The 22,530-nt window shown below is 39.4% G+C and overlaps 1 protein-coding gene across 5 annotated transcripts in view; it reads left to right on the forward strand.

The window, feature by feature from the left end:
• Nucleotides 1–22,530, forward strand: part of Noc3 (Nucleolar complex protein 3) — a 504,473-nt gene that overhangs the window by 110,892 nt on the left and 371,051 nt on the right. The gene's annotated exons all lie outside the window — the stretch shown is intronic.

Genomic DNA, 22,530 nt, shown 5'->3' on the forward strand with positions numbered 1-22,530 from the left:
ACTATATTTTCTAGGTTAAGTAGGATTATGACCAGAGAAAGATTGGCTGGTAAATTAGTAACTGTAATATCTAATATTAAGCATAACGACGACGGATATGAATTACTTACAAAATTGTACAAAACTATTTTAATTAAATGTGATTGCAATTTTTTCCCACTAAACATTTTTTACTTGTGTTGTTAGACAATCTATTTTCTGCCAGTAATTTCAATACTTGCGTTGGTTAGTCACAGTAGGCTTTTTTCTGCGCCTTTGCTCAATACAAGACATCATTTACAAACATCAAACTGCACTGAACTTGCTCATAAATTTGTTTACTTTGGTAATGGCAATGTATGAAAGTGTTGAGCTTTAAAAGCACATTGAAATGAGTAATTTTGGAAACCCAGTGGCAAATACAGGAGGGAGGTTTAATAATTGCTGTTGGTGAATGCAGGCGTAAATTCATAAGAAATTGAATGGTTGTTATTCACATCTCACGATGTGGGGTTTTAGACTTAACTCAGTCTGTGAACTCTTCTTTATGCTTTCTCTCGGTAATCATTCCCGGGTCTCTCTTATCTCGTATCGAAGGGGTGACTCTGCATAGGTATCTGGACTCAATTGTTCAGTACTTGGCGGTCAGATCTGACGGACGATACTGAAACAAGTGACACATTTCAGAGCCACAGTCTTATGAACGGTAGAGCTCGTCTTCCCTTTATTCTATCCCCATGTACGTCTGTTCGCTCCTCCTTCCTGCTAGCTGAGAGAATGGTAGTAGATTCACAACTATTTATTTATTTTCCACCTAGTCGATACAGTGATTGCTTAAGGCAACTTAATGGTTAAAAGTGGTACATTTTTCGTATATTATCAACATCTTCAGCCACGTACAGCCAAATACATAAATTGACAAAGTAATGCTTTACAGGACACTTCGCTGCTAAATATCACTGTACAGTTTATGTTGAATTACATAAAGTGAAATATTTTGCTTAGTAGTTGTGTGGATGCTGTTTCTTTATTTTTTAAGTTTTTTAATTTTATAAGGATTCAGAAAATCTCATGGAAGAAGAAATATTCTCGTTGAACCTCCCGACTATGATGTACAAGATGGCGATTTTGAAGAAGGTAACAGTGACCTAGATTCGGACTTAATACGCTATGGACAGTATTTTGATACAGAGGAAGATGAAGATAATATCATTATGACCAACATTAGGTCATCCAAAATACAAATAAATTAAAATTCCACTGACAACGACAAGATCAAAAGAGATTAAACTCAGAGAAAAAGCAGAGATGCTGAGTGAAAGAAAAAGAATGGTTTAGAATGAAGCAAATTCATTGGAAGGAAATTATGGAGACGAGAGGTGTGAGGAACATTCATATTACCAAGTATCAAAGAAAAACATGGATTTGAACGGAAAATTTGATTCTCAGCAGTTTGGCAGAAAAATGTCTGCTTAAAATAAGTGGATAGAATGGCACGGTCAGTGTAGTGCGAGTGTAAATTGCTCTTCCTTATGTCCTGCAAAAACAGCAAGAACAACCGCATGTATGATCCATCTGTGTAATGTTCTAGTTGAAAAATATCACAAAAATATGACACTTAAAGAAGTGAATTAAATAACTATTTGAAAGTCAAAGCTCGCCTGATAGCAGCGCCAGTACTGCCAACCCACACCGAGAAATACTGAGCTAGGCTGCCAACTTCGAAATCTACAAGGTCTAAGCTGAACTAAGGACGAAGATATCTACGATCAACGAGACTCTAACCCGTTACAGAAAAATTGACAATTTTGTTCAGTGCAGCCCTCGTAACTGTCTCTTACTGTATAGCATTGCTGAGGAACCTGATGAGGACGTGTAAAAAGAAAGTTGCACTTTTATCAAGGAAAAGTTACAACTGGACATTTCATTAGGAGACATTAGCCACTGCCACATGCTTGGTAAGCGAAAACAAACAATGGCTGAAGCCATAATGACGACTGATTATACTAAAATTTCTGAGGTTTCAAGATTGTAATCACGTTTGGGGAGTGACAAAACTTCTCAAAGGCTCTAACTTATTATTTGAATCACTGACCATTGTCCGGAAGCAGATACTAAACAGAGCTAGGGATATCCTAGGCCATAAGCGGAAATGGACCGTCGAAGGACATATAGTAGTGCTACTAAATAATGGAAGAAAATAATATATTAGTACATTGGGTGAGCATAGGGGGAAATGAATGTAATGGCACTATCCTTAGAAAGAGGCATGCTCAGGGTCATAAACCTTTCATTTGCTGCAATTGGTGTGAGTTGATGTTCATACACTAACTTTGTCTTGACTGCAAAACCAACACGATGAATACGATTTTCTCCTTCCTCCCTTCCTTTCCGCTACTTGCTTCTCTAATTCGATATTCACCTGATAGTCTTGTTTCGCTCAGAACAGCAATGTCAATGTTTAGCCTTACTAGCTCATGGGTAATAAGAGCTGTCCTTCTTTCGGGCCTATTATTGTCCTTCAGGTCAAGTAGCATTCTGACATTCCATGTGCCTACAGTTAAAATTGTGTTCTTCATTTGCAATTGATTTTGACCGCATGAATTGCGGCGACCCTCTGAGTGCAGTTTCCCAGACGGGTTTGAATGTGACTACCGATATTGAGCCCACATTTTCTAGGGCCTTCCCACTTTGGGGTGAGCAGTGGTGATCCTAAATTGGCCTGCCCAGTCATAGCTGCAGGACCGGATCCCTAAGTAGTCACAAGTTCTCAGGAAGGCGACCATCACACATCTATCGCCAACGTGCAGGTCCAGACTAGAAGCTCCCAGTTTCACCCAAAACCTGCTCTCACCATCCTTATCCCATCGCCGTTGGATTTTTGAATAGCAGGTGAAATTGCCATTGGCGTGACTTTTTTAAAGGTGGACTACAATTTGCCAGGAAGTGGCTACGATACCAGAGCCATTCACCGTGGCACATATAGCATGAGACATGCAGAATCAAGCACCGGAACTGCAACGAACTGCCGCAGACTCCACAAAACTTGAGTTGCGCCTTTGTAGCCAGTCCGTCTGGCATAGCCTCTTCTACCAGCACAGCCATTAGGAACCAGGGTTATTATATTGGTTCCTCTTCCGCCTGCTTAACCGTAGGGCATTTTTGTTCTTGTATTAATCTCCAGTACCTGGGCTGCCTCTTCTGCCATCTCCACTGTACCACTGTACATCTCCACCCCACATACGCTCCTACTTTAAAAGAAGAGGAAGGTAAAAAAAAAAATATATATATATCTACCAACATCTGAACACAGTTCTCACCAAGATATCTGCAACAGATCTTATTGCTTGGCGACTTCAACGCTAGAGTGGGTAATGATAACCGGCTATGGGAAGATGTCATGGGAAATCAAGGTGTTGGAAATTGCAATTCAGATGGGCTATTACTACTTGGCCGGTGTGCTGAACATGAACTGTTTATCACAAATACACAAATCCGAATTTCCAACCGCTTCAAAACTACATGGTTGCACCCTCGATTCAAGCACTGGCACCTCATTGACTATGTCATTACCAGGCAGCACGACAGAAGAGATATTTTTACAAAGACTGTTGGAAACATTGATGACTGTTGGACAGACCATAAACTTCTGCTTAGTCGACTCAGGACTACTATCCATCAGAAACCACTTGTCATTCTCATGCATCCATCCAAAAGAAAATCAACACTGTTAAACTTCAGAATGAGGCTGTTGCCTCTGAATCCCAGAATTCAATTTTAAACCACTTGTCACACAACCCAGTCAACAATAATAACGTAGATTGTGAATGGATCATACAAAAGAATATCAAGTAATCAGCAGAATGTGCTATTGGCTTTGAGAAAAGGAAAAGACAAGACTGGTTTGATGATAATAATGGAGCCATAATCAACAATATCAATGCGAAGATCCATCTTCTCAGTTGAAGAGATCACATTTTCAAGAGCGGAAGCAGAAATGTCAGACCAAAATTAGGGAAATAAAGAACAACTGTTGGCAACAAAAAGCCAAAAAACTACAAAACTTGTCAGATGCCAGGGACCTGTGAAATTTCTATGCTGGACTAAAACAGATTAATGGACCTGTTCGAGCTTCATTGGGAAATTTGAAAGCTGCCGACAACACCACCATTATTACAGACAATCAAGACATTCTGAGACGCTAGAAAGAGCACTTCATTTTACTTTTAAATCGCAGTTGCACTGCTGCTGAAAATTTTCTTCAGCATGTCTCACAGCATCCTATGCAACCTTGGATGTCAATGCCACCAAACTTTCATGAATATAAGAAAGCTCTTCTCAACCTCAAACCTAGAAAGGCTCCTGGACCGGACAATATTCCTTTAGAACTAATTCTTAAAGGAGGCCTACCTCTCAAAACGAGGCTCTTCTCTCTGATCCTAAGGATATGGGAAACCAGAAACATACCTGCCAATATGAAGAAATCTATCATGTTCACAATTCACAGTAGGGGACTGCCTGTAGGGGTGAAGTACAGTGGAGACTTCGAGGGCCCTGGGACCGCTACGGTAGCTGTGAATGCCCTTCAGGAACTCTGAAAAGTGGTGGCAAAAGGGGCTCTGGTTAAGACGCAGCAGGTCGTTATGCTACTTAGGTTCCAGAATGGGTTAAAAAAAAGAAAAAAAGTAAATAAATGCAGTGTAAAGTTTAATCTTATACCAGTTGTATAGTATCATTTGTATCATTTGAAGTAATTCCACATACTGTATATCAGTTGACTATATTTGTAAGTAGTGCAGGAGATATTATAAGTAGAATTTTGTAAACAATATAAATTTATTAAGGATGAGCTGTATGTTTAATAGAAAAAATTGTTAGCGTAAATTGTATAATATTGTATTATAGGAAAATTTTCTTCTCTTGTTAATTTAATATTTAGTGCTTGACAATAACGTATTTTAGTGTACCATTTGCCACCGAGGTAGACACCTCATTTGCAAATAAAGAGAGCTTGATTTGATTTTGATCTTCAAAAAGGCCGATCGAAGCATTTGTGGTAACTACAGTGGCATATCCCTGCTGTCTATAGTCGGTAAAATATTCACCAGGATCCTCTTGAGTTGGCTTCAAACTCTATCTGAAAAGTTACTCCCCGAATCGCAGTGTGGGTTTCGCACATCCAGGAGTACCACTGACATGATCTTCTACGCAAGACAGTTGCAGGAAAAATGCAGAGAACGACAGAAACCCTTGTTCTTGGTGTTTTATGACCTGGAAAAGGTGCCTAGAGATGCTATGTGGACGGTGTTAAGGCAGTTTGGCTGCCCCGAATATTTTGTTGGACTCGTCCGGGCTCTTCATGATAATATGGTTGGGTCAGGTTCTCTATCAAAACAGTGTGTCAGAAGAATTTCCTAGTACTAATGGACTAAAGCAAGGTTGTGCTTGCACCTATACTGTTTGCCTTGTACCTGACATCTATGCTTTATGAGACATCTGACAACAGTTCAGGTGTAGAAATTAGTTACAGACTTGATGGAGGGATTTTTAATCAGTCAAGACTCCGCTCTAAAAGACCTGGGTTACTGAACTGCAATATGCAGATGACAATGCTACTCGAGGTCATTCTCCAGAGGACTTGCAATTGTCAGCCGATTGCTTTAAGACTGCTTATGAGTATTTTGGCCTGTCTATCAACATTCAGAAAACTAAGGTTTTAGCACAACCTGCTCCAGGAACCAGTTTGCCAGACTTCAACATTACCATCTCAGATGCATCTCTGGAACTTCTTTCCCTACCATGGGAGTATTCTCTCGTCTCGAATATGAGTTGTTCATTGTGCTTTTGGACGTCTATTCTGCAAAGTCTTTTCTAATAAAGACCTAAATGGTGTACCAATCTGTCGTCTTTATTGTATGGATGTGTAACATGGACTCTATACTGCTGTGCTGTGACCTGCAGAAGCTTAGGATCATTATGAATATCAAATGGGAGGATTGTCTCCAATGTTGTAGTACTTGAAAGGGCACAGATGAACAGTATAGAAGCTTCCATCATAGATCACCAGCTTAGATGGACTGGTCATGTCCAATGCATGGATAACAATAGGCTACCCCAACAGATACTATACGATGAACTCTGTTCTGGCAGGAGACCATGTGGTGCACCTCTGAAACGCTACAAGGATCAGCTCAAAAAAACCTTGAAGAGCACAAATGTTGGCCCCAGTAATTGTCACACACTTGCTGAAGATCGCCCTCGCTGGTGCGCAGTCACATCCACTGCTGTATAGCAGTTTGAAACTGAGCGTCGAAGACTGCAAACAGAGGCTAGTCTTAGAAGAAAACTCAGACAAACTCAATCATGTCCACCCAATTCTCTCAGGTGTGCCAAATGTGACCGCATGTTCTATGCAAGAATTGGCCTGATGAGTCATCAACGTCATTAACACAAAACGGACTGTGCATGAATTGCAAGTGAAAAACATACACTCGGATACGATTAGTGGCCGACGACGGCAACAGCAGATGAATTTAACAGAGCTCTAAACTCAGCAGATGTAACAGTGAATTAAGGTTTTAAGTTTCTGTGCGTGCGCGTGTCCTTGTGTGTGTCCAGAGCCAGCGAATGTATCTGGAAAATTCTTGGTAAGTGTTCAGTTATGCATGATAACGGCTAAGACTAATGAGCCTGTACCTGTAGCAGGTGACTAATTCCTGAATGTCATTGACCTGGGTGTGTTCCATGATGACAACCCAGTAGCCCCCCTACCCCAACCTGAGCCTGCAGAAATGTGCTTTTTCACAGTTTCTTAGAACCCTGCAATGTTGCCACATTAACTGTCTTCACTTTTAAGTTCCTTTTGTGAAGTCCGTTCCCTAATTACTAATACGAATATGCATTTAATCAGGCTGAGCAAAAGTATCAGTTCTGCACTTGTAGAAATAGACAGACATACTCTATTTTACATAGGCATGACTGTGCACGTAAACGTGGAGGCGGTGTGTCAGTGTACTGTAGGGGCGACATTAAGAGAAAAATCATCTGTAAATCTTCTCCTGACAACATCCCACGTACTGAGGTGGTTCTCAACCTCCAGAAAGTGTTAATAGTAGTAGTTTATAAACCACCTAAGGTAAGGTATACACTTGAAGTGGATCTGCTGAAAATTACGGACACATCATAATCATAATTTATGATTGTCATGATTTCTGTGCTGATTTCCAGTTTTCAGTGGCTTTAACTTTGTTTTGGACATTTTTTTGTTACCACAAAGATGCACACAAAATGCTGTCAGTTGTGTACACTATTTTATTTACATATTACACACACATGCACTAATAAACTGCAATCTTGCAACAAAATACTACTACGAAGAAGTAGAGGAAGACTGCCACAGTAGCATGTGAACATACTACCAATCACATACTCGATTAAAGACTTGCACTCACAACAACTGTACTCAACCCTCAAAACTGCCTCTTTTAATATAGGTTGCCTAGCCAGGCTTCTAGAAGAATATGGCACAACATGATTTTTCGTTATTTCGAGAGTCTCCAATAGCCTATTTACAATGTAAGTAATTTTCTACACAGTCTCACATTGCGTTATTCCGTGTTGCACAGTGTTGCATTGAATTATACACGAGCTAGAAAAAGGACTATAGAGAGGCTAACATGGCTGCTACAGCACTCTGGGTGGTGCCAAGGAGAAGTAGCGATTCGATAGTTTAAGCGTCATTCATGTAATTTCTTCCATTTAAGGTGTGTTACTTTTAATAGATTAGTTCGTATAAATTATCCTTTCTCCGTGTGTGGCATGCAATATATATCATATTTCAAATAAGATATTTTTTACTAAAGTACACAGCTTCTCTAAAAACAATACTCAGTAGTTGGTAGGACGAAAAACCAATAACACTTTTTATTATTACATTGTATCCTACAGAGCACATTTCCCCACAAAGAGTGGTTTCGTTGGAACAGATGAAAGTGTTAGACTTACAAACGAAAAAGATTGAAAAGCGACAGTGTGTTCTCGAAAAAATAGAACTCATTTCAGTGCAAAAACAGGTTTTGCAACTGCAAATGGAAAATCTTTTACGTGAAAGGAAGAAGAGAGCAGAACAAACAAGAACAACCGAAATGGAACACCCACCAATATTTTTTTCATTTAGAATAGTTCTTGACAGACTTTTCTTCTTCACTTGTGTTTCACTTGGGAGCCTATTCTGCAAACTATACCTTTTGTATTAATCAATATTCAATAATCACTACAGCTATTATTTCAATTCTTTCTAGACTTACATAAACGTAGTGGCTCGTACACTTGGTATACTTGCACCGCAGCTTGGGAACGACTGATTTAAAGTTTCTTTTCTTGTAAATTTCCTTCAAGATATTGTGTAATAAGTTACATTGTATTTATCATCACATTTAGGATCCATATTCAAATGCATAATTTTCTGCGGTCATTGCAAGTCAAACACTTTTTAAACACGCTTCGTACTTCATTCTTCACGAATATGAAGAGTTTATTGATCATACCTGTGCATAGCTAGGGGTGTTTCTGCATATAATGTACTTTTTCACAATTTGTTTTATGTCGCACTGACACAGATAGGTCTTACGGCGACGACGGGATAGGTTTAAGAGTGGGATGGAAGCGACCGTGGCCTTAATTAAGGTACAGTCCCAGCATTTGCCTGGTGTGAAAATGGGAAACCATGAAAAACGATATTCAGGGTTGCCGACAGTGGGGCTTGAACCCACTACTTCCCGGATGTAAGCTCACAGCCGCGCGCCCCTAACCGCATGGCCAACTCACCTGGTATATAATATACAACCAATACCTATATACTGTTGCATAAATTGTTTAAATTTCGAACTTTCAAAAATGGAAATAATACAAAATGCTATCCATATACATAAACGAATATAACTAACAAAGGAGTTTTTTGATTTGGACCGGACGAATTGCAATGAAAATTAGTAACATTATGAGTAAGGTGAGTATTTATAGGCACTAAAAATACCCAAAATAGGCAGGCAAATATGCACTTAAAAATTGCAATATATGCTTTAAAATGGCAAAAATAGGCACTAAAAACCAACCCAAATATACCATCTGCTTATCATTTAAAATTACTCAGTATATGTGAATCATGCCACTTCGTTTACGCTAAGGAACAAGTGACCACCAAAATCATGAAAAGGTAAAAGTAATAATAATAATAATTATTATTATTATTATTTATTATAATTATTAATAATACAATTGAAGATATTTATCTCTTACAGACAATAATTATGTGAACAGGACACTTCAAACGAATCTTAGCACGTGTTACAGTGGACAACCAGATATTGTTCCAAATTTTGCACATTAAATCTTTGCCTGTTGTCAGTTAATATATTTTTAAATTGTGAAAATGAACTTTCCACTTCACATGAGGTCAGGAGACAGTATGTAAAAGCAGCTAGGTCTGCTGGGATGAAACCTGGTAGTGGTGGTGCTGCATCGTTCCCTGCAAGAACAGCAGCGATGGCCAGAGCATCCTTCCAGCCGGGATTCCTCTGCATTATGCTATGAAATTTGGCATTGATCTTAGCTCCTATCGGTCCATTAAGGTTAACCATTGTCACCTCCACCTCACGAACAATCCCTATGACATTCACAAGAGGAATTTCTCTGTCTTCCAGCTGCTTTATTTTGGAAGGTAGCTGTTCCAAATTTGAAGAAATGTATGAGAGACCACTGAAAATCTTTGGGTTTGCCAGTGCAGCCTTAGCTTCTATAATGCTTACTCTATCTTCATCAAAACTGTCCACTACCTGCAGAATTTCATAAAATTTCACTTACCTAATTTATACAGTGTAATATGTGTTACACTTCCTAAAATAACTGCACTAATACACTGCCAATACAGAATAGATCTGCATGATTTGTCCTTCGGCATTTGCTTGAGAATTTATTGCACTTTGTTTAGAGAATTGAAAGCACCGCCCGCTATTTCCTCCCTGACACCTTCAGCTACAGTATATTAACACCAATGTATGTGGTCCACTAACAATCTGGCTTTAACAAATATATTTACGAGTCCAGTAATTCCAAAATTACTTGCAGCTTAGCACAAGACGAGTAAACTGATGTGTAAACAGCTCTTTCCACCGTGCATTTTCTCTCTACCCCCACCTCCCCCACAGCAGGGTGCAGATTCAACGCCACCTCGCTCCAAGCAGAATCAGAAGACAGAGAGAACACTGTTGTCCTCTTAATCTCATTTAAGTGCCTGTCTTTGGTAGCTACCTGCAAACAATACCTGCTTTTTTCAGTGGCTATCTGGTCAAGAAAACTAACAAAGTAGAGATGGGTGGAAAAATACGATTTAAAAACTTAATATGTGTCGTTTTAGGCACTTAACATGCGAATATCTTTAAAATAGGCACTAATGCACGAAATAGGCATTTATTAGCACTATAAAATCCATGTATTTCCTTTGAAAATAGACTGAAACAGATTTTAGATTTATAAGCATACGATTCTGGATTGAGGATAAAAATAGGTGTTTATGACAAAATCCTCACCCTAATTATGAGCTAAGACATCCGGAACTCAATGGTGATTACCGTTCTGCCGTGAAATAATATTTTCATACCGGTATTTACTGACAGTAAATTCTTGCTCGAGTTTTAATTGGAACGTGATGTGTAGATTTAAATGAAACTTGGTAGGATGATCAATTAAGACATCAGAACATCGTTGCATGATTGGTGTTTTCATATAGGTTACCCGCAGTGTGACTAAATAAATGACTCAACAAGAATCCGAAAGTTTAAGGCTGTTTATAGCATGCAAGTTTATGTACAAATGACGAGGATTTCATATTACATATTTTAGCTTCAATTATTGTAAATGACAAAGAAGTATTAAAGGCCTAATATTTTGAAATATTCATATTGACGTCCGAAACGGGGGAGGAGCTTACGGTCAGCTGTTTCCAATATGGCAACGAGATAGTGACGGGAAATAAACACGACAGTGATCGGGTGTGCGCCTGTAGGATTTATTAAGTGTTCAAAATGTCTTTGGTGTCGTATGCGCAACTGTTGAGAGTTGTTGGAGATTTCACGCGTCCTTTAGTGGAAGGGGAAGAAATATTCAAGCGTAATTACTTGATATGTGTAGTAGTGATGGGACATTCGATTCATTTTACTGAATCGATTCATTTGATTCCGTTCACGTTACTGAATCGATACAGTGATCCGATTCACGGCTCATTGGTCACCGCTCCTACTGCATCTGTGTAGTATGTGCTGGTAAGACAGCAGCAACAGCATTCAGTGCTCGCAGCTGCCATCTGGTCTTCATACTATGAACTCCTTTCTTAGAAAAAATGCTAGTTACTCCAATACATCGAAGGTTTTCGGCGATGCAGGGTGGGAAAGGTTAGGATTAGAAAGGTAGCAGCCATGGCCTGAATTAAGGTGTGAAAATGGGGAAACTACGGAAAAACCATCTCAACGGCTGCCGACGGTGGGATTCGAACCCACCATCCCCCGAATGCAAGCTCATAGCCACGCGATATTAACCGCTCGACTACTCGCTCAGTCCTTTTTAAAAAAAAAGTTTTTTCTATCAGCTGAGGATTTTTTTTAATCGTCATATTTTGTATAGGCTACCCGAGATGTACAGTAGCCCGCTGGTTTTCTGATTCAACATACTGTTGTTGCATCTGTCCACATATGATTGAAGTCTTATGGAACGATGTGACATATGAACTGAGAGAATACTGAGCCGTTCTTCCCAATATAAAATGGGTACTTTTGAGTGGTTATGAGCATGACTCATAATAATAGGGCAGGCTAGAGTCCAGTTTAATTGTCAAATTTCGACTAAGTTATAATAGTGAGATTAATTAAACTAATAAATAGTATAACCTAATAGCCTACCTACTTACTAGATACTAATTATGTTGTGACTACCTTTTTAACACTGCAAATAAATCCATCTATTATTTAAACCTCCCTGTAAGAAGAGGACAGTGAATGCAAATGGGTATTATTTTCAAATGAGCTGAGCTCGAGAGTCCATTGTAGCATACAATTCTTTCAGTGTAGCATGGCTCACTGTATGTCTCGCTGCAGCGGAAGCTCGGCTCTCCGCGTGTCCAGTGAGCCGATAAGGAGCCGTGTGTGTCATGTGCCTCACTGAGCCACGCACGTTCACGATTCTCTCGATGTGCCATGATTCACTGTCTCGCTGCAGTGGAAGCTCGGTTCTCCGCGTGTCCAGTGAGCCGATAAGGAGCCGTGTGTATCATGTGTCTCACTGAGCCACGCTCGTTCAAGATTCTTTTGATGTACCATGATTCACTGTCTCGCTGCAGCGGAAGCTCGGCTCCCCGTCAACGTCCAGTGAGTGCGCCACTCAGCACTGTCCGCTGGGAGTAAGCCGAATCGTGTGCCGTGAGCTCGTCGTTCCTGTGAATCGATTCACTCGGACACTTGAATGAATCGATACACTGCTTCGAATCATGCATTCAGCAGCCAACACTAATGTGTAGGTAAAAAGTTTGAAACAGAAGATGAAACTGGTGTTGTAGCGTTGTGTTTACAATCATCCCGCATCGATTCAAAACCCCACAAAGTTAATGTTGTCTTGAACAAAGGGAGTGAAAATGTGATGTGCAACTGTACATGTAAAGCGGGTTTGTCAGAGGAATGTTACCGTTGACACACTAATTCACCTTAACAGTTAAGCTACTGTAATTTTCCACTATTAGAGATTATGGATTCTTGTTGATTTGGTCCATGCCAAAGCCTTAGCCAGGTGACGGGGGAGTTACCTGGTTTGTAAACTGTAATCTTGGGGAAGAAATAAAATAATAATTCTACTAAGTAAAAGTTGTAAAGCAAATAAATCCTAGGCTTTATACAGGCTTGTGTTGGAACAGCCCACATCCTAATCTTAATATTCTTCCATTTTTACCATCAGCACAAAAGTTAGAACTTAGAACCGACAATAATAAGTATAAAAATTATAACTACCTACAGAATATGCAGAGCAAAGTTTGAAAATTATAATTTAAGATTACTATAACCTCTACAGTCACAGCTGTTTGGGGTTAAAGAATACAGTAGAACCTCGATAATTCGAAATCGGTTAATTCAAAATCCCGCCTAATTCGAAGAAGCTCTCGTTCCCGGAAACATGAGATACAGTTTTGCACGTTATTTCAATTGTTTAATTCGAAATACGGATAATTCGTAATTCGAAGTACAATGTCGGCCCCATTACCGAAATTCAGACTTTTAATTCGAAACTGCCTTTACATTTTAAAACAATAGTATGTTACAGAGTAATTTCAACTCGAAATGTATCCGCTCCGCGTCATAACAGAACGCGCGTTCCGGAACGTGGAGTGGTAGCTTTCTGCACTTAGGCCGCGTGCACACCGAGCGCGCTTCGCATAGTGTGTCGCGTGTAGCGTGAAATGCTATGCATAGCGCAAGGCGTGCTTGCTGTTCACACCGAAAACTCTACGCCATGCTCTCAGCTTAGTTTGTTGCGAGGCGCTTTAGGGTCCTCACAAACTAATGCCGTTATCCAAGTACACTAGAAACAGTTTACTGATGGATAACAGTTACCTAAAATTTAAAATAAAAAGAATCGAAAGTGGGTTCATGAATTTAATGAAGAACGAATTACGGTACTTTCAGAGAATTCCATCGTTTGCACAGAGATGCAAGACTTTATCGTGATAAATTTTATGATTACTTAAGAATGACAAAAAATACCTTTGACCTTCCAAACCCTGCAACTTAAATATGGCGTCAAGTGGCAGAGAAGTATTGGGAGAAATTCAATTTTCCGAATTATCTAGGAGCACCGTGCAGCAAACACGTGGAAATTAAATTTCCGGCTAAATCACGCTCTTTATATAATAATTATAAATAGTATTTTGCAATATTGTTACAGTTAGCATACACAATTAATCATCGTAACAAAAGTGGAGTAAATGTGCGACAAATATAATTAATAAACAGAAATATTTACTTCCAAGCCCACTACTAGCCTGCAGAGTGATATTCTTCATGTTACCACCCTCCATTGGCAAAATTATAAACCGATATGAGAGAGTCTGGGAGATTATTTGCACTTGTTCACAAAGTGTCCGGCTACATGGCTAAATGGTTACCGTACTGGCCTTTGGTCACAGAGTCCCGGATTCGATTCCCGGCAGAGTCGGGAATTGTAATCATAATTAGTAAATTGTATTGGCAAGGGGGCTGGGTGTATGTAATTATAATCATTTCATCCTCATCATGATGCAGGTCATCTACGGGCGTCAATTCAAAAGACCTGCACCTGGCAAGCCGAACTTCTCCTCGGACACTTCCAACACTAAAATCCATACCCAATTTCATCCTGTCACAATGTTAAGCCCAGTAAAGTGTGACAGTAGAAGTAATATTACTGTATATGTTTACTGTAGGAATGCGATACAACTGTTGTAGATACTTAAGTCCACTTATTTTGCAAAACAGTTACATTTTAATAGTTTTTGTGTTTTGGGTTCCATATTTCTTCTCTTTGAAACACTGCATGAATAAATTCTTCTTCCATAGATTCAGAACCAGCTAGGTAACGCTAAGCAATTAACCAACACTGCGCGTTGTCTAGCGCTTCGCTTAGCTGTAAGACAGGCGTTCAGCGCAGCAGAGCGCGGGCGGTGTGAACACCTGGATTACGAACAAAGCTCTGGTTATGTTTAGCGTGACGCTTAACGTTGAGCAACACGCGACACACTATGCGAAGCGCGCTCGGTGTGCACGCGGCCTTACACTCACTTCGGTGGGTCTACAGTGCGCTTCATGATTGCTAAGTTGAATGAAATCGGAATTCTTTTGTGTTCAACCTTTTAAGGAACACCGTAATATCACGCAACAGTCAGTTTGCGGGAAAACAGAATCCGCGAACACTGGCGATACCGACAGTTGACGAAGAAACGTGGCTCATATAATAAATTCGTAGGCACCGAACAACATTGACATTGCCGGTGAAACTGCATTGTTTTATTTCAATGCGAGCCCAAACGGTCTTATGGTTTTAAAGGAGAAACTGCCACCCGGGAAATCGTAGTGTGAGGGATGGGGGTCATAGTAGTACGTTGCAATGCACACGGAAGCGATATACTTTATCCCCTCGTCATAGGAAACTTCGATAAGCCACGATGTTTTAAGAGCGTCGGGCACTTTCCATGCCAGTACAAAGCATGTATAATAAAAATGCAAACAGTAAAGAAATCCAAAAAATAATGCATTTGCACAGGGGAACCGGCATAATTTATCCTCGTCTTTGAATTGTGCGACTTTTTTTCTTTCGTTGCGTGAGGTTATGTTTGTCAGCGATTTATCCAAGTGCATTATTTGAACATTGTAAATGCACCTTGTTGGATACATTTCGGAAATAGTTTTTTCCATGGCATTAGAAAGGTTTAAACTGTGAATCGAGGTGATTGCATGTATTAATGGGTCTTAGAATACTTCGTGACGCGGCAAGTGTTTACATTTCTGAAGTACGAGAGAAGTGCCACGGCGGGAAATCGTACAAGGATAGAGTCATAGGAAAGTTCGATTTTAAGGGCATCGGGTACTTTCTGTGTAAATACAAGGCATCTAAAATGCATACAGTATAGTAATCCAATCAATAAAGCACTTGCACATGGGAGCGAGCATAGATTTCTCCTCGTCTTTGAATCGTGCTTTTTTTTTTTTTTTCTTTCTTTCTTTCGTTGCGTGAGGTTATGTTTACCAGTGAGATATCCGAGTGTATTATTTGAATACTGTAAATGCACCTTCTTGGATACATTTTGGAAATAGTTCCTTTTTCATGGCATTTGAAAGGTATAAACTGTGAATCAAGGGTAAATGCATGCAGTAACGGGCCTTAGAATATTTTATAACGCGGCAAGGGTTGGTACTTCTGAATTGCGGATTGGCGGTTAATTCGAAATCACGTAATTCGAAGTCCGATTTTTGAGTCCCAACGACTTCGAATTAACGAGGTTTTACTGTACTTGGTTTATCCAATTCTACCAAATAATTAGGTTATGGCTTCTAATTTATGATGACCGGGCGAGTTGGCCGTGCGGTTAGGAGCGTGCAGCTGTGAGCTCGCATCCGGGAGATAGTGGGTTCGAACCCCACTGTCGGCAGCCCTGAAGATGGTTTTCCGTGGTTTCCCAAATGCTGGGGCTGTACCTTAATTAAGGCCACGGCCGCTTCCTTCCCATTCCTAGACCTTTCCTGTCCCATCGTCGCCATAAGACCTTTCTGTGTCGATGTGACGTAAAACATATAGCAAAAAAAAAAAAAAAAAAAGGCTAATTTATGACGGCTAATTTATGATGGTACTTCTGAATTGCGGATTGGCGGTTAATTCGAAATCACGTAATTCGAACAATGGATGAACTGAACGCTCTCAAATAAATGAGCAATACCATAGTGTAGTATCTCATCATGTGTATGTAGATTCTACTGTGAAATAGCTTTCTAGTTCCTCAACTATTTCTTCATTTGTAACAAATTCGTAAAATAGTCGTATAGCATTCACCAGTTCTACCCACACGTACAAACTCTTTCTCTTCTACTTATTTCTGAAATTCTCGCCGGCAGGTGCACTTAAAGCCTGGAGCACAGCACCTTAGCTAAATGCTACTCTAGACTAACTCTTCAACTGTATATTAGTGTAATTTTATTAGTATCCTTATTTAATTATTATTATTACTTATTTTTCTATTGAAATGTTCAAACATATGCTATGTGAATTTAATTATCTGCGTGTGTCTGTCAGTGTGTGTGTGCTATCAGTGTTTGTTCCAGGAATGAGTAACCTACTCTTTAAACATGTCAGCAGCTGGTGTACTTAAAACTACTGTTATGGTAGATGAGGCATTCCTGAGTGTCATTGATCCGAGTGTATTCCAAGACGAAAATAACCCTCGTGTACCTTCACCAACTGTCCCCAACCCTCAGCCTACTGAACTGTTATTGAAACAATCTCTGTCTCAGTTCTCGCGAAGTCTACAATGTTGCCATATCAATTCTCTCTCACTCCTCAGTCACATAGATGAAGTTCGTTCGATAATATCAACCTGTAACATGCATATTATGTGTATTACTGAAACCTGGTTATCCGATAAAATTAGCTCTAACCTTGTAAATCTAGAAGGATATACTCTCTATCGGCATGATCGCACTGCCAGACGTGGTGGAGGTGTAGCAGTTTATTGTAGAGATGATATTAAATGTAGAATAATTATCAGATCATCATCTGGCATCACTCCACATACAGAATATATGTTTGCTGAGACCATAATTAACTGTCAAAAAGTATTGGTAGGAGTTGTCTATAAACCACCGAATGTTACTAATATCTCTGACCTTGAATCTGACCTTCTCAAACTAGTACCAACCTACGAGCATATACTACTTCTTGGTGACTTTAACTCAAATATCTTAGCCCCGACTGGCAAATCAGAACGAATCAGCAACCTACTTACCTCCGTCGACATGACGATCTTACCGCTTGATGCAACGAATCATGTTCATACACTTAAATACACAAGCCATACTGGAATTGACCTCCTAGTTACAAATAACCCGCATAAAGTTCTGAAGTACGGTCAATTTCCTGTACCTGGCATATCAACTCATGACTTAATTTACCTGTGCTACTCTCTACGTGTACCAAAATACAGAGCTAAATACATTAGTTATAGGGATCTGAAAAATATCGATCTTCAACAACTCCAAAGTGATGCGTACAATTTACCTTGGGAAGATATAAAGCAGGTGCAGGACACAGACATGAAAGTGAGAAGATTTAACTCTCTACTCATAGGACTATATGACAAACATGCTCCAGTTAGGCAAGCTAGAGTCACTCGCTCGCCTGCACCTTGGTTAACAAACGATATAAAAGCAACAATGGCTCGCCGTGACGCAATGTTCCGCCGATACAAGGAAACAAATAATGAATTAGATTTCGAACAATATCGTCTTTTACGTAACAGAACAAAGCAATTAATTCGCAATAGCAAATTTAATCACATTAAAAATGTAACACGGAATTTAAATGCACGTGAAACCTGGAATGAACTTCGAGCTATGGGTGTTGGAAAATGCAAAGAGCCACATATACCAACTATATCTCTCGATACACTTAACTCTCACTTCGTAACTAACCCAATAAAGGAATCTCAACCTCAAAATCATATCAATCTAAATAAAATAATCAGTGACCTTACAGAAAACGAAAATAATTTCTCTTTTCACTCTGTCAGTGTAAATGATGTAAAGCGTATTTTAAATTCAGTTAAGTCACAAGCTAAAGGAGCAGATAACATCCCAATAGGCTTTATAAAAAACATTATTGGCGCGGTCCTACCAATTATTACCCACATTGTAAACCATTGTCTCACCACCGGGACGTTTCCAACTGCATGGAAGGATGCTCTAGTAACCCCAATATTAAAGCATACCGGTACCACAGCAAATGCGCCATCTGATTACCGGCCTATTTCGATTCTTCCCCCTCTCTCGAAAGTTCTTGAACGAGTTGTACACGAGCAGCTAGTAGAATTCTTAACCAGGCATTCTCTTTTTGACCCATTGCAATCTGGCTTCAGAAAGGGACACAGTACTACGACTGCACTTCTTCGGGTAACAGATGACATAAGACTAGCAATGGACAAACGGCAGGTGACGATACTGACACTCCTTGACTTTAGTAGCGCGTTCGACACGGTAAATATAGACATACTATTATCCAAGCTACGCTCTCTGCATATCGGCCCGATAGCCCTTAATTTTTTTAAGTCGTACCTTACAAATCGTCGCCAGTGCGTAGTGGTAAACAATCAAAGATCCCAATGGGCTGTAAAATCATCCGGTGTCCCTCAAGGGTCTGTTCTAGGGCCATTACTGTTCGTCTTGCATATTAATGACATATCTTCCACACTTCAGTATTGCAACTACCACTTATATGCTGATGATATGCAGATATACAAACACACCACTACAAACAATTTACATGAAACAGTTCAGCACATGAATTCGGATATTAAAAGGCTTACCGCCTATGCTAAAAACAACCACTTACTCCTAAATCCTCGTAAAACACAAAGTATTATCATAGGAAACTCTAAATTATTACATGTAATAAGCAATATCAATCCTCCTCCAATCATAATCAATGACATTGCTGTACCGTACCTTAAAAATGTAACTAATCTTGGAATCTCTATCAATGAGAATCTGACCTGGAATGAACACGTAACAAATGTATGTAGAAAGGTTCATGCAGCTCTATATCCCCTGAAACGTCACAAGAATTCTTTTCCTCAAAAACTTAAATTAAAATTAATCCAAGCACTACTATTCCCAATTTTAGACTACTGTGATACAGTACTAGTCAATCTAAATGCTGAACAAGCTTTGAGACTTCAGCGAGCACAAAACTCATGCATACGATATGCCTTCCAACTGCGACATGACACTCATGTTACACCATATTTCAAAACATTGGAATGGCTACGCATAAATGAACGAAGGAATTATCACCTAATGACACTTGTTTACCAAGTGCTCTCGACGAACACTCCTACTTACCTCTCTTCTAATTTTCGTTTCCTTTCCTCATTCCATGAAATTAGTACCCGTTCTGGTTCCTTACTTGAAATTCCACTAAGTCGAACCAATTCCTACAATCAATCCTTTTTAGTTACCGCATCGAGACTCTGGAATACACTCCCAATGGACATTCGGCACCTTACTTCCTCTCATAAATTCAAATCTGCCTGCAGAAAGTTTTTCCTGGTAACATAAAACTGAGTTGTGTGAGTCATTGTGTGTGTGTTGTGTGAATGGGTTTTCTTCATTTACTATTATTATTATTATTAATATTAACATTGTTATTATTATTAATATTGTTATGATTATTATTATTAGTAATTATCACACTAATTGCTGTACTGATAGGTAGGCCTAACTTACCGGTAGTCTTAGAATTATCCGTGTGTAGTATTATTTCTTTTTAGAATTTCTATGTCTTACTTTTATGTTTACATTTTTAAATTCTATTTATAGTGGTTAAGTGTAAGAGAGGGCCGTGAGCCCTAACTTCGCCACAAATGTAAGTCAGGAATAAATAAATAAATAATAAATAAACAAAATACTACATATTTTCTTTCATTGACAGAAGTATTTTATAGGCAATTTAAATGCAGTGCTTACTTACTACCAGTTAAAGATATTACTCACACGTAGATAGTTAATATACTGTTTGCTGTTACACATATGAAGAAGTTTACAAAGAACGGATTACATTCTATGTGGGGCACAGAAGTATTAGGCTACAAGTTTATCAGTGTTTTTGATGTAGCTAAATCTTTGTGAATACAAATTAGAGACAATAACTATCAATGAGTAGAATAAACAGTACCGGTACCTACGCTGTAGAAAGAAGTCGTCTTCACGGGAATGCAGACTGCACACTGTCATGTATCGCGTAACGCGTTTTCCAATTGACAGCGCGGAAGACCATCTTTCTCTCTGAACTTTTTGTACAGGAAAGTAGTGAAGAGATTTTGCATCCGTTTTATACGATTTGCAACCGTATACAGAGCAGTACCTCCTCAAATTTGACAATTTTCTTTCTGTTTCCATCACGACGTCAATGCTTCGCCATGTAAATAAACCTCACCAGTCACTATGTTGCAGCTTCAACATTTTACCGCGTGGCTGTGCCATCCAACTTTTCTGACGTCAATACTGTGCATGTTAGTAAAATGGGTTTGACGAGCAAGACATTCTGTTTATGTTGTCAAAATCTAATTTTCACTCTAAAGCACACTGTTTAATGTAACTTTAAAATAGAACTATCAGTGCATTTCTTTAAAATAGAACTATCAGTGCATTTCTACAGTGCATGCGCAAGGTCAATACAGCTGCAAACCACCCAGCTGTACTTTAGCAATTCATCGAAGTTTCATCGAAATCTGTCTGATCCAAACCAAATGCTTCCCTTGTAGTATTCGGCGCAAGTGAGATTTTGATGCGATGGTTGAGAAAGAGCAGCACTCATAGAGGCAGCAAACCATTGGCCGAATAATGTCGTTATGCGAATCTGTTAAATGTTGTGAAACCAGTTACAGCATATTTTTCTCAAGGGCACGAGCCGCCGGTTGAAACTTTTAAATAAACTAAGAAACAGTGCAATCGAAAAAGGTATGGGCAGGGAATTTTACGGCACTTGAAGTAAACATAAATGGGATAGCTTACACCAGAACCAAAGATACTCACACATTCATTCAATACCATTTGGCCAACATGTGATAGAGAGCGATAATTTTCAGACTTGAAAAATCCTTCCAGATATCAAAATGTGAATAAATAATAATAATAATAATAATAATAATAATAATAATAATAATAATAATAATACCGGGCGAGTTGGCCGTGCGTGTAGAGGCGCGCGGCTGTGAGCTTGCATCCGGGAGATAGTAGGTTCGAATCCCACTGTCGGCAGCCCTGAAAATGGTTTTCCGTGGTTTCCCATTTTCACACCAGGCAAATGCTGGGGCTGTACCTTACTTAAGGCCACGGCCGCTTCCTTCCAACTCCTAGGCCTTTCCTATCCCATCGTCGCCATAAGACCTATCTGTGTCGGTGCGACGTAAAGCCCTTAGCAAAAAAAATAAAATAATAATAATAATAATAATAATAATAATAATAATTGAAACCCTCAAGAAATGCTCAGAAAAATTCGGCCTACAAAACTCCTCAAAAACCAAAGTCATGTGCAACCACTGCAGCCTCCAGAAATTGAACACGAAATTTGGCACAATCGAAAAAGTAACTGAGTTCCGATATCTCGGAGAAGTTATAGTACCAACAGGAAAAGAACAGAAGGCCCTCGAGGTCCGTATCCAGAAAATGAAGAGAGCCCTCAGCCGAACGCAAAACATTTACAACAAAAAATGCCTTTCAGTCTTCACCAAAATTCGACATTACAGTACTGTGATCAAACCTGAAATGCTATATGCAAGTGAAACACTGGACCTCCACAGGAAAACAGTACTCGAAGACATCCTGAAAGAGGAACGTAAATTCATCAGAAAAATTCTCGGCTTACAACCGACTGGAATGGAATAATATCAATAAGTTAATTTATTGAATTTACCACCTAATCAATACAAAATGTATTTATGTATTTATCACATGTAATACTAAAACTGACTGACGAAGGATATAGACTGCAATCTCGTACAAAAACCGAGGAGCTCTCAAACCTTGAGGCGGACATCAGAAAAAGACGCCTGAAAATTTACGGGCACATCAAACGCCTTCCAGAAAACAGACTGACAAGAATCTACTTGAGGCAACAGAAACATCAAAACAAATAGGTGGACAACGGAAATCCGCCAAGACCTGGAAAAATCGGGAATCAAAGTGGCCGACATCGCTGACTGAACCTGCTACAGAA

Source organism: Anabrus simplex, chromosome 7 (assembly GCF_040414725.1).
Source record: "Anabrus simplex isolate iqAnaSimp1 chromosome 7, ASM4041472v1, whole genome shotgun sequence".
NCBI lineage: Eukaryota > Metazoa > Arthropoda > Insecta > Orthoptera > Tettigoniidae > Anabrus > Anabrus simplex.